The sequence below is a fragment of the Aethalodelphis obliquidens genome, unplaced genomic scaffold (genome assembly GCF_003676395.1).
Source record: "Aethalodelphis obliquidens isolate GAN/ISIS:26980383/991018 unplaced genomic scaffold, ASM367639v1 scaffold41, whole genome shotgun sequence".
NCBI lineage: Eukaryota > Metazoa > Chordata > Mammalia > Artiodactyla > Delphinidae > Aethalodelphis > Aethalodelphis obliquidens.
In genome coordinates this window covers 6,711,172-6,724,047 of record NW_020837985.1, presented here as the reverse complement: position 1 = coordinate 6,724,047, position 12,876 = coordinate 6,711,172, and the positions used below count along the sequence as shown (strand labels likewise).

Genomic DNA, 12,876 nt, shown 5'->3' with positions numbered 1-12,876 from the left:
CCATAGTTACAATTCTTCACCTGGACACTGTATGAATTCTCAAGCTTCTGCCTATGTAGTATCTAATTTGTTCCTCCCAACAACAATATGATATAGGTTGGGTGAGGGTCATTCTTCCCGTTTTATAGATAGGGAATTCACGTTCAGAGAGCTTATTAACTCACCTGAATTCTCACAGGTAAGAAACTGCGGAGGCATGATTCCACTTCATTTGTTTCCAGAGCAATATTCAGAAATGAATAAGACTCAAACCAAAGGCAAGCTGCAGAGCAAGAGAAGATATTTGCACCACATATGCCAACCAAAGGACTCTGCAAAATATATAAAGAACTTCACAAGTCAATAAGTAAAAGATAGACAATTCAACAGTAAACCATGGGCAAAAAACTTGAACAGGAATTTCATTAAAAGAGTATATCCAAGTGACGAATAAACTTATGAAAGGCTGTTCACCTTTATTAGTCATCAGGGAAGTGAAAATTACAATCACAAAGCAATATCACTGTACATTAACCAGAATGGTTCAAATGTAAAAGATGGAACATGTCAAAACATGTTGAACGATAGGTACATTAGTTAATAGGAACCAACCGATAGGGAACAGTGATAATAATTAATAGCAAGAATAGCTAGTGAATGTATTGAGTAACAGGAACTCTATACCCTGTTGGTGGGAGTATACATTGTTGCAGCCACTTTGGAAAAGTGGCCATATTGACTTGGATAAAGTTGGATATTTTCATACTCTGTGACCCAGTAATTCTAGTCCTAGGTATCCAAAAGTGTACCTCTGTTGACAAAAAATCATGTGCAAGAATGTTTATAGCAGCACTCTTTGTCAGTGTCCAGAACTGAAGTAATCTAAGTATTCATCCACAGAGAGATGAATAAACAATTGATATATTCACACAATGGAATAGTATACAGCAATGACAAGTAACACTGAAGCTAACATTAATTTATCCTATAAACATGGAGTTTAATGAAAGAAGCCCTAAGCAAAAGAGTGCCTACAATGCTCTTATTGGTATTAGAAATAAGGATAGTAGTTAGCTTTTGGTTGTGGAAGAGGATGCAGGGGATTTTGGGATGTGGAAGGTGTTCAGTTTCATGATATAAATATTGGTTACACAGGGCTCTCAGTTCGTGAAGATCCATTAAGCTATCCATTTATGATGTTATTCCTCAATAACATTTTACTAAGTCAAACAGATAAAGAACTGGAGTTATTAGGACACAGTGAGTATCTCTGTATGCCAAGAAGAAAGATGACTCCATGGAAAAATTAACAAATCTGGAGGTAGGTTATTTAAGAAAGTATAAGTGAGGAAATGAAGAAGAATGAAAATTAGAATATTAGTGTGTGAATAGACCACTGGCCACCTGCTCAGATGAAGAAAAACAGCTTCATGTGCATTAAGTAAATTGCTGAAGGTCCAACAGGTCGTGCGTGGTTCAGCTGGAATTCTAATCAAAGTCTTTTTACTCCATAGCTCATGCTCCTTCAACTGTACCATCTCAGCAGGCAATATTTTACTTCAACCCTGAAACAATAAAGAATAGGAAAAACAGAAGGAGCTAAAAGCATAGACGTCATCAAGAAACAATTTAAAATATTGCTTTAAAGTCTGCCTTTCACCATAAGCTCTAGATCCTTATCTACCCTGTTAGGTACTCTTTATCCGAAAAAAGTTCTTTAATTGAAAGAATGAGTGAATGAATGAATGGAGAGGAAAAAGAAAACAGCCTTGGGATGGATGCCACACTCCATCAAACTAATACAGTCTCTAATGGCCTTTGGTTTTCGTATTCTAAGTGAAGAAGCAAATAGAAAAAAAATACACACACACACACACACACACACACACACACACACAGACAACACACTTACTTGGCCTACAGCATCAGGGATCTCAATATCCTTAATTACAGCTTATATTGCAGGCTACACAGAAGCACTGCTGATTCCAGTCCTGGCATGACTCCTGTTCAAACATACTTCCCAGAAATCTTAGGCAGCTTGCCATGGTAAGGAAACAATTTACGTCAGATTTTGAGCAGGGGACTCCGTCGAGGGTGGGGAGGAAGGCGGGGGCGAGTCGTTAAAGGTGGTAAGAGTAAGGCTTTTCATGGAGGCTACAGCTGATCAGTATTTCCCTGGTCCAGGATGAGGACAAAGCCCTCATTATTCCTCTTCGGCTCACCATTGCCCCAGCAGCTCCGTTCTGAAAGTCAATGGCTGCCTGAAGATTCCTTTGGGGATACAGAATGAGTCTGGCTATGGTGCTAAAGAATTTTCCTCTCTTTTGCTGGCTCTCTTGATGTTTTGCCATAGTTACAAGATTTCTTTTTATTAATTATAGACAGTCCTTAATGTTCCCTTTAGTTCATGGACTGGTATTGAAATGACCTCAGAAATTATTTTGTCAAACTTCTTCCCATTGTAAGAATTATTTGTGTAGCAAAAAATCATTCTCCATTCGATAACTATTTATTCATTGTGACAGTTATTTTTAATATTCTACCTAGTGTTCAACTACTCTTCCCTGCTTGCTAACAGCACTCTCATGGAGTTTTTTTTTTTTTTTTTGAGTGGAAGCATTATGTCCACAGCCAAGCAATAAATTTTTTTGGTGTAAGTCAATCATGATAATCTCATTCTCATTCTTTCAGCATTCTTGGAAGCCTTCGTATACCTTAGTTTTGTCCAAAGAGACCTAGGAAAATGAAGTTTTCCTGCAGAATTCTTAAAGAGGTTTTGATTTTCTGATAAAAAGGGACAGACACACTGCCATGTCCTTTCTCATTCTGGCCTTGACTGTGAATATGACAGTTGCTACCTTGTGACCATGAGGGTAATGGCAAGCAAACCACAGACTTCATTGATCTATTGAACCCACATAAGTTACTCTTCTTATATACCTGTTGGTAGGAATGTAAACTGGTACAGTCACTGTGGAAAACAGCATGGAGGTTCCTCATAAAATTAAAATAGAACTAACATATGATCCAGCAATTCCACATTCCACTCCTTGGTGTTTATCCAAAGAAAATGAAAACATCCATCTGAAAGGATATATTACCTTCAATGTTCATAGCAGCATTATTTATTACAGCCAAGATATGGAAGCAACCTAAGTGTCCAGGGACAGGTGAATGGACAAAGAAGCTCTCTATCTATCTGTCTGTCTATCTGTCTATCTATCTATCTGTCTGTCTCACAAACACTGTATGTTTTCATTTGTATATAGAATCTAAAAAAACAAAGCAAACAAACATATAACAAAACAGATACAGATTCACAGATACAGAGAACAAACTAGTGGTTATCAGAAAGGATGTGGGGTGAGGGATGGGTGGAATACGTGAAAAGGATTAAGAGTTACCAACTACCAGTTATAAATCACAGGGATGTAATGTTCAGCATAGGCAATATAGTCAATAACAGTAATAACGTTGTATGGTGTGCATAATCTATAAAAATATCAAATTGCTATATTGGAAACCTGAAACAAATATAATATTATAAGTCAACTATACTTCAATTAAAATTAAAAAAAAAAACAATGTCACTAAGGTCAGGTTTTCTGTTTCTTGCAAATACATGTACATATGTACTATATTCGAGGCACTGTGTGTGTGACAGCCTTCAGCCATCGGCTCCATTAGATTTCAGTGTCGACCTCAGCTACCCAGAACTACCTAACTTGGGGTCTCACCCTTCCTTGGAAGCCTATATCTTGTGCCTAAGTGAGATGGGGGTGTAAAGACTCAGTCATTTGGGGCCAATGTGGGATGCTCTGACAGGCAATACCTAGTCCAGAGCTCCCCACTAGGTTGACTGAGGGTTTGTTAAGCTAGCATTGCATTAATGTCCTTGAAAGGCAGTAGCAAGGAAAAATACTCTTAATGGGTAGAGTTTTGGGCATTGCATCTGGTTATCTATTTTGTGTGAAAACATAATTGGCCAAGGAAGAGAGAAGGGGTGATGTAGGGGTAGAGGACTAAGAAGTACAAACTAGGTATAAAATAAGCTACAGGGATATATTGTACACCATGGGGAATATAGCCAATATTTTATAATAACTATAAATGGAGTATAACCTTTAAAATTTATGAATTACTATATTGTACACCTGTAACTTACATAATATTGTACATCAGCTATACTTCAATAAAAAAAATTCACCATGATAAAAAGATAAGGGTCAAAAAGGGAGGGACAATAAAGAGATGAATGTGAGAAAGAATGAAGCAGAAGAAAAATGGGGCAAGACAGAGAGAGAGTGGGGATGAGAGAGAGATACGAGTAAAAGAAAATACTTCTCTATGGTAAAAAAAAAAATTACACATTTTAAGGTGCAAATGAAAGATGAAGTAAATACTGGCAGCACACATTAAAAAGTTTCAAAATCCATTAACACAGAGAGTTCCAACACATAAATAAAGGAAATTGATTGGGTTGACCTTTTTATTTCTTATGAAAGTAGTAGGTAAGTTGTTTGATTAATGATTTAAAAGAAGACATCAAGGAGAGAGAGGCATTCTGGATGTGCTGTTCATGCTGGCAGAACGGCACATCGAGGGGCCAGGTCTGGGCCTTTGGGTGCCCTGTCTGGTCAGTCCTTCAAGAAGCAATTCCAATCTTGGTGAGTAACCAGTATCATCAGGTACTGATTATTAGTCCAGACTCCATTTTATGAATGAAATATAGAGAATATAGCTCTAATGAGGACTAAGGAGTTCTTGTTTGTCATCACATTGTTCCCCAGTGGCGAAGTTCCCAAGGAAAGTGAAGTCAGTATCAGTAGCTTATTGAACAAAGGCAGTAGACCCACAGCATCTTTTAAAAGCTGTTTTCGGAACCCGTAGAGAACAGTTGAAAGAGCCCAGGTTTGGGGGGATAGAAAGATCGGGATCTGATTCTCAGTTGTAGCAGTAATTAGAGCAATTTTCTTATTCTCTCTGGACCTCAGTGTTTTATCTCATTTCAAAGACGTAATGATTTTAAGGATTGTTGTGGGAGATTAAGTGGGAATTCCTGGCACTCTAAATGCAGGCGTCCCCATTTCCAGGACATCAAAGCCTGAGACTGGCTAATCAGAGCTGCTGCTTCTTCCTTGTACTGTGCCACTGACCTTGACCCAATTTCCATCACCATGCAAACCACGTGGATCTATTAACATATCTTCCCTCAGAATGTCCAGTTGTAATTCAGTAGATGAACTAACAACTGTTTGGGTCACATCTGAGATCTGAGGGTGTACACAGTTACTCTGGTTGAATTTGGGTGATTTCCAAGTTTCCTGCGGACCACGTTTACAATGTCATGTCTTAGGAAGGGCTACTCTGGAAAGTACTGTTTATTACTCACAGATTGTTTTTAGTCTCTGCCAGCGGCCTTTTCTCACCTTTTTCCAATTTTTATTTATTCAACACATTCTTTTAGAATATCTATGACGTGCCAAGCACTGTGTGAAGCGTTGGGATACACATCTTAGTAAGATCTGGTTCTGGAGATGAAGTGTGAGGAATATAGACATTTCACTAAAATAAAAATGTGCTCAGTGCTAAGACAGAATTATATCTAACATTTTTATGTCATTCTCTGAATCATAGTATCTTCTTGAGATACTGTTAGGGGAAAGTCCAATTTCCTAGTAGCATGTTTCCAGGAAGAAACTTCCACTCCCAGGAGAGCAATGAATTAGGACAGGAACATTTTTGCCTTTTTGAGCCACTGAACTGACAAGACTAGTGCCAGATCTGGGTGTGAAGTTTGTACACAGGTTTAGCTTTCTTTTCTTCCTCCTTGTTGGAACAGGCCTAAAATTGTCCGGTTTCTACAGGGAGAAAAGTTTAATATGATGAAAGCAGTGGTGGTGGAAGGAGTAGTTGGAAGCCTTATTCTGACAAAAGGTTAAAGCACATCCTCTAATTCACCTTCAGCAGTCATGAAACTTTGTTTTGTATTCATTCTTCTGATCCTCCTGTTGGTCATTCTGTTCTGCAGTTAATGTGTGCATTGTTCTCTATGTGTCAGGTTGTGTTTGTTTTTCATATTAGTCAAATATCCTACATCCTTGCTCATTTTGTATCTGCTTATTTGATCAGAACTTGATCGAGGGATGCATGAATTTCTGCCAAACGACTGTGACTTTATTTCTCTTTTTAGTCCTATTAGTACTTGCTTTATGTACTTTAAAGCTATGTTATTAGATGTAAATTTAGATTTGGTACATTTTCTCATAGGTTGATCCTTTTATTATAAAAAAAATTGCACCTTTTAATCTGTAGTAATGTTTCTTGCTTTAAAATAACTGTCAAATATTAGTATATATCAAACTTCTTTTATTAATGTTCGCATTGTATAAATATTTCCTACCTTTTTTTTTTTTTTTTTTTTTGGCCGAACGCGGGCCTCTCACTGTTGTGGCCTCTCCCATTGTGGAGCGCAGGCTCAGCGACCATGGCTCCCGGGCCCAGCCGCTCCGCGGCATGTGGGATCTTCCCGGACCGGGGCACGAACCCGCGTCCCCCACATCGGCAGGCGGACTCTCAACCACTGAGCCACCAGGGAAGCCCTTCACTTTTATTTTTGAAGGATATTTTCACCGAGTATAGAAGTCTAGGGTGGTCATTATTTTCTTCAACACTTTGAATATGTCATTTCAGTTTTTTCTGGCTCCTGTCTTTTCTCTTATGTAGTCAACGATCACTACTGCTGGTGCTGATGTCCATTTGAAATATCTGTCTCCCCACCTATTTATTTATCTGTCTGTCCTTCTCCCACTGCACTTGGGCTGAGGGACAAACACATGCCTCCCACCCTAGGGTAGGCAAAGGGTGATGGCTCAACACCCTATGACAGTGCAATTAAACTCTCATTCTGCCATTTTCACCTCAACCCTTTCACATCCTCAAGTGAGACCTCCCGCCCTCTTTAGTTGGTCTCTCCTGACTATATGTAGATTTACAATATGCCAACAAAAGATATTTTGGAGAAACTACATAATTAATGTTAAAAGACAGCCTATGGGTTTAGACTTACTGAGTAATTGTTATTTAATTTTCTGTAGTTTCCTCTTTTTTCCCAAAAGTTGTACGATGAACATTTGTTACGTTTACAACAGAATTTTGAGTTTTTTTTTTTAAATGGAGTTAAAGTTATTACCTTGAAATGTATCCTGAAAGACTGTTTGATGATGGAGTGCCTGAATTGTAGTTAAATACCAAAATTATTTTGTTTTAAAAAAAAATAACTAATCAGTCCTCTTCCTCGTCACTTCTTAGTTTTCTGAAGCATCTCAATTGAAATGTTATGGTTTCTATGTATTTAAATCAGATGTGAAGTCTTTTAAGGACCCACTGAATTAATCACAAGATGTATCACTTTAGGCATCCTTAGGATATACAGAACTTGTTTATTTTAAGTGAGGTCACTGAATAATGCCCATCTGTTTTTGCCTTTCTTCTCCTCCTTCAGGTTGATGGAGCGCCATGGAAATTCACCGAAGGCTGCTAGCCAGGAGGCTCAAGAAGGAATTGTCAAAAAGGAGAACTATCCAGACATTGTCTTTGCAGCCTAAACAGGAAAGAAAACTCATAGGTAAGTAATAATAGGTGCTCTGTGTGCTCGAGCACTCTAAGAAGGGTATTGTCTGGACTGGGGAGCTGCGGCTTTGGCTACACATTCAATGAACCAAGGTCTATGAGGTTCAAGTTCAGAGAAATGGATTTCTGCCACTGCAGACTCATTAGGGCTGATGCTATCACAGTGCTAAAAGGAAAACCTTATGTTCACCTCAGGGCTGCCAACTGTCCAGCTGCCATCTGCATCAGCAATGGCAAGGAATGCTCTGAATTTGGACTAGAGAAAACATAGCCAGAGCCAGGCTAGTCAATGAGCCTAATTATAATAATGCTAATAATAGCAAACCTTTATTGAGCCCTTACTGTGAGCCAGCACTGCTGAGAGCAGTCTGTGTGCGTTACCCCGTGTAATCCTCACTACTCCAGTCATGAAGCTGGAGCTCTTATGAGGACAGTTTCGCATCTAAGAAATGAGGCTCAGACAGGTTAAGTAATTTGTCTGTGATCACTCAGCTGGAGCGGAGTAGAGCTGGGTTTTGCACTCTGGTCTGTCTAATACTGTTGCCCAGAATCCCACCACTTGGTTTTTCTAACTCTGAAGTCCAGTCTCTCGGCAGGGCACTCTGGTCCTCCAGGATGTGACTCAGAGCATCCTGCCCCTTTCCCCACCCCCAGACCCCAGGGTCTCCCCTGCCTACCACCCAGTGCCTCTTTTCTCTGGCCCAGTCGTAGACTCCACGCCCTGCGCACATCTCGCGTTTCTAAGGTCCTTTGCTTTTGCTCATTACTTGTGCCTTAAAGGTACATTCCCTTTTCCCTGCCAAACCAGCTCTATCATCCATTAATTCTCTGTGCAAAGGTCACTTCCTCTGTGAATCCTGTCTCAGCATACGCCTCCCAACTCTTGGCCTCCTTAACTGCTCCTTTGGTACCAAGTTCATATTTAAGCACAGAGGTCAGCAAACTATGGCCTGAGGGCCAAATCTGGCCTGCTGCCTGGTTTTGTATGGCCCACGAGCTAAAGATAGTATTGTGTTTTTATATATTTGGAGGAAGAAATCAAAAGAAAGATATATTGTGGCACATGAAAATTATATGGAGTACAAATTTCAGTGGACACGAAGCAAGTTTTATTGGTACATAGCCATACTCACTTGTGGACATATCGTCTGTAGCTGCTTGTGTCCTACAATGGAAGACTTGAGTAGTTGCAACAAATACATAGGGCCCAGTGTCTAAAATATTGGTTGTTTGGCTCTTTCTACAGAAACAATTTGCTAACTCCTGCATTGGAGTGCTATCAAGTGGTGTTTTGGAATAATGAGCACCCATGTGTTACTGATTATTATATTGCCTGTGCCCAGTACGGGGCCTTTCTCTTAGTAGACAATAATTTAATGAGCATATGATTGAAAGTTAAGTGAGTATGAAGGACAGATTCTACACCAAGAACCAGCAGTCTTGGACTCCAGTATCATTTCTGTCACTTACCGTTATCTGGCAGAACACTCAAAGTAGGATAATTTGATAAACATTTTTCACAAAGGGACAGTGCAGTAATTCAGAGCTGGTAGCAGCAAACACGTTACCATCTGTCAACTGGAAGGGTCCAGAGGTGGGAGCAGTTTCAGGATTCCGGAAAGATAAAGTCACGTAGAGTTAGCCTACGTGAGCACCTATAGCTTCTGTAGAGATACACAGCAGCTGAGAGGGTCCTCTCGGGGAAGAAGCCAAGAAAAGAAATGCCCTGACCCCATTCTCCTCTCCCTTCCCACCTTCTGCTGGGTCTCCCTATTGGGGGACTCATGCAGGCACGGGAGCCTTGTCAGTGTCGTGCATGAAGATTGGCTCCTGGAAAGCAGAGGAGGATGGAGAAGATAGCAATCTGGAAGGGCAAAGGAAGACATCCCACACACAAACTTAGTGACAATCATCTATTCCTCAGGCTTTAATTTCTTTACCTATAAAATGGGCGAGTTGGATTATCAGATATTTACAGTAATAATAACTGAAACAACAACACTGATAGAGGTTATTTGTTGAGACCTTATTCTGAACCATACATTCATTTTGTCAAATAGCCTTCAGAATAAATATTATCCCCATCATACAAGTGAGAAAACTGAGGCTCAGAGAGATAATGCAGGATACTCATTCACATCGTTGTTAAGTTGACCCCTCCCCCTTGAAAATATACTTTCCTGAAGTCCCTCCCTCACTTTCACTTACCCTAACCCTAACCCTAACCCTAACCCTAACCCTAACCCTAACCCCAATCCGGTTGCACTGTTTGGGGCAGTAGCTGTTTGGGGTTTCTGCTGTCTTTGTTTTATTTATGATTCTTATTACTTTTTAACATCTTTATTGGAGTATAACTGCTCTACAATGGTGTGTTAGTTTCTGCTTTATAACAAAGTATCCCGTATCTCCTCCCTCTTGCGTCTCCCTCCCTCCCACCCTCCCTATCCCACCCCTCTAGGTGGTCACAAAGCACCGAGCTGATCTCCCTGTGCTATGCGGCTGCTTCCCACTAGCTATCTATTTTACATTTGGTAGTATATATATGTCCATGCCACTCTCTCACTTTGTCCCAGCTTACTCCTCCCCCTCCCTGTGTCCTCAAGTCCATTCTCTACGTCTGCTTCTTTATTCCTGTCCTGCCCCTAGGTTTGTCAGAACCATTTTTTTTTTTTTGGATTCCATAATGTGTTAGCATATGGTATTTGTTTTGCTCTTTCTGACTTACTTCACTCTGTATGACAGTCTCTAGGTCCATCCACCCCACTAAAAATAACTCAATTTCGTTTCTTTTTATGGCTGAGTAATATTCCATTGTATATATGTGCCACATCTTCTTTATCCATTCATCTGTCAATGGACACTTAGGTTGCTTCCATGTCCTGGCTACTGTAAATAGTGATGCAATGAACACTGTGGTACATGACTCTTTGAATTATGGTTTTCTGCCATCTTTAAAATTAAGCTCAACACTAACTAGTCAGCCTTGGGGTTACTTGATCAGCCCTTCTGGATTCACTAAGTTCACACAGCCCTCTCTGATCTCACACCTGGTTTCCCATGGACACCAGTTTCAGCCAGGGTCCTCCCTGAAAGATCAGAACTTCCAAAGAAACATGCACTCACCCCCACTCCATCCCCTGACCTCTTTCTTGTTACTATCAAAACATAAAACTTGGGCAGGACTCCTGGTAACACAGATCTCATCAATAGAATTAGCCTGATGACAGATGTACCAAGTTTTTCCAAGAAACATGTTTGAAGGCTGAATGTTATAGGTCTGAACCCTGGTATGTTTCTTTATTTATTCTGGGCAATTTGCTCAACATTGGAACCCTTGTACATCATAGCATGGATGTGATCTCTTAATTATTCATGCCATTAATAATTGACACCATTAATAACACTGTAATACCATTAATAATTGAGTACATAAAATGGAATTCTCTGGAATTAATTTATTATTATTAATTTTCTGTGCCAGCTAGCAGGCCTCATTAAAATGGTGGTCAGGGTCTGTGCATCAAATTATTTTAACTAGTAATCTCCAGGTTTAAAAGGCCAAGGAATTGTGGAATTCACTTCAGCCACTTCCTTTCCTTGCCATTAACAGTGCCTCCTTTCTCCCTCTAGGAAAGGGGGAAAGCTTCTTGTGAACAATTCTATAGAATTCAGCACATCTCACTGCTGGCTTATAAAATGGGGCCTAACAAAAGGGGAAAGAAAGCTACCTTTGGGAGTACAAATTCTTGCATCAAACCTGCCCTCAGGGCTACCAGTCCTCCCAGGCCAGGTCCAGGCATCAGCCCCTTTCCTGCCGTAGACCCCAAGGGCTGTGACCACTCCCTTTCCCTAATTAAAGCTTTGGCCCCTATTCTCTCCTCCAGGATCCCTCTTTCTTAAACTGACCAAAGACAAATATTCCTGACTCCCCCCATCTCCCCTTGATGCTATTCCTGAGACAAGCCCCTTGTCCCTTCTCGTAGTTTCAGAGCCAACTTTAATAGAGACACTGAAAGGAGAGAACAAGAATGATCTACATGAGTCGTGTACACAGGCTCAATTCTTTGATTTTACAGAGGTCCAATTCTCATGCAAGTCACTGGAATTCACCCAGCCTAATTTCCTTATCTACAGAATGGTGGAGTGCCTACAGCAAAGGTAAGAGTGGTAACCATGGAGAAGCACTGCTCCAGATGCTCATTCTAGGAAGGAGCTGATACCCAGGTGAAGAGGGGCTTCAGCAGACAGACTCCAGCTGTCGGTGCCTTCAGGGTCTGCTCAGGTGTGGAGAACTGCCTTGCCCGATATCACAGCCTTCTCAGGTAGGATGACCAGCTCACTTGGTTTCTTGGTACTAAAAAGTCTGGCACCATAGGATGGGTCTCTGGGCTGGAGTCTGACCCCATGGGCACATCCTTACAAGCAGAGGCATTTGCCCTCAGTGTCGGACGAGGACGATGGTTTGTGAAGTTTTGGGTGCATTGTCTGGAACAATGGACCACAGTGATTCCACTCTTCCACCCCTCCCCCATGCCAGCTGAGCTGAGTACAGCTGCCACTAAGCCCACTGGGATCTTTGACAGGAAAATTAATGTGATATATTCCTCCCATGAAGTCCCATAACACTCCGTAACTTTCTAATGGTGCTCTCCACAAGCCAGCTTTTATTATAGCTATTGCTGGAACCTGTCTTCCTCTCTCTCCTGGACCTGTGAGCCTCAGACCCCTTGCCAGCGACTGGCATGTTTGTGTGTGAAGAAATGAGCAAATGGGTGGTACCTTGCAACCTATACTTCCCTCTCTTATATGCCTATTAAAGTTTAAGAGGGCTCCCAACTGGGAGGGGTTCAACATATGTGAAAACCTGTGACATCAAAAATCGACATTCTTCTCCCACCTCCACCTGAATTCCTAAGACTCATTTTGCTTAGCTCTTAGGTTTGTCTGTGCATGAATAAATATGTTAAATAATAGATGCAAGGTCATTTTAGGAATTATTTATATGAGAGATTAAGCCTAGAAATACTCTGTGTCTCTGTTTAAACATAGTTTAATCCAGTCTTTGATATAAAGCAAAATGTGTCAAATTGCTATTCTAAATTGTACTGAGGTTTTCTGATAAAAAGAAATAACCTAATGTTGTCTAGTAGCAGGTTCTTATCACTAATCTTCTCTTAGTGGATTGAATGGTTCAGTTAGTTTTTTAGGATCTTTGAAAATCTTATCTGTGCATTCCAGAGTCTTTTTCTCTCGTGTCCCTGG

The 12,876-nt window shown here is 40.5% G+C and overlaps 1 long non-coding RNA gene across 1 annotated transcript in view; it reads left to right on the top strand.

Moving 5' to 3' along the window:
- LOC113633791 (uncharacterized) overlaps nucleotides 1-11,931 on the top strand; it is a 67,640-nt gene extending 55,709 nt beyond the window's left edge. Inside the window, exons 2-3 of the long non-coding RNA XR_003438337.1 lie at nucleotides 7,487-7,609; nucleotides 11,749-11,931. This is a non-coding gene — a long non-coding RNA (uncharacterized LOC113633791). The remainder of the gene's footprint in view (nucleotides 1-7,486; nucleotides 7,610-11,748) is intronic.
- Nucleotides 11,932-12,876: the final 945 nt, after the last annotated feature.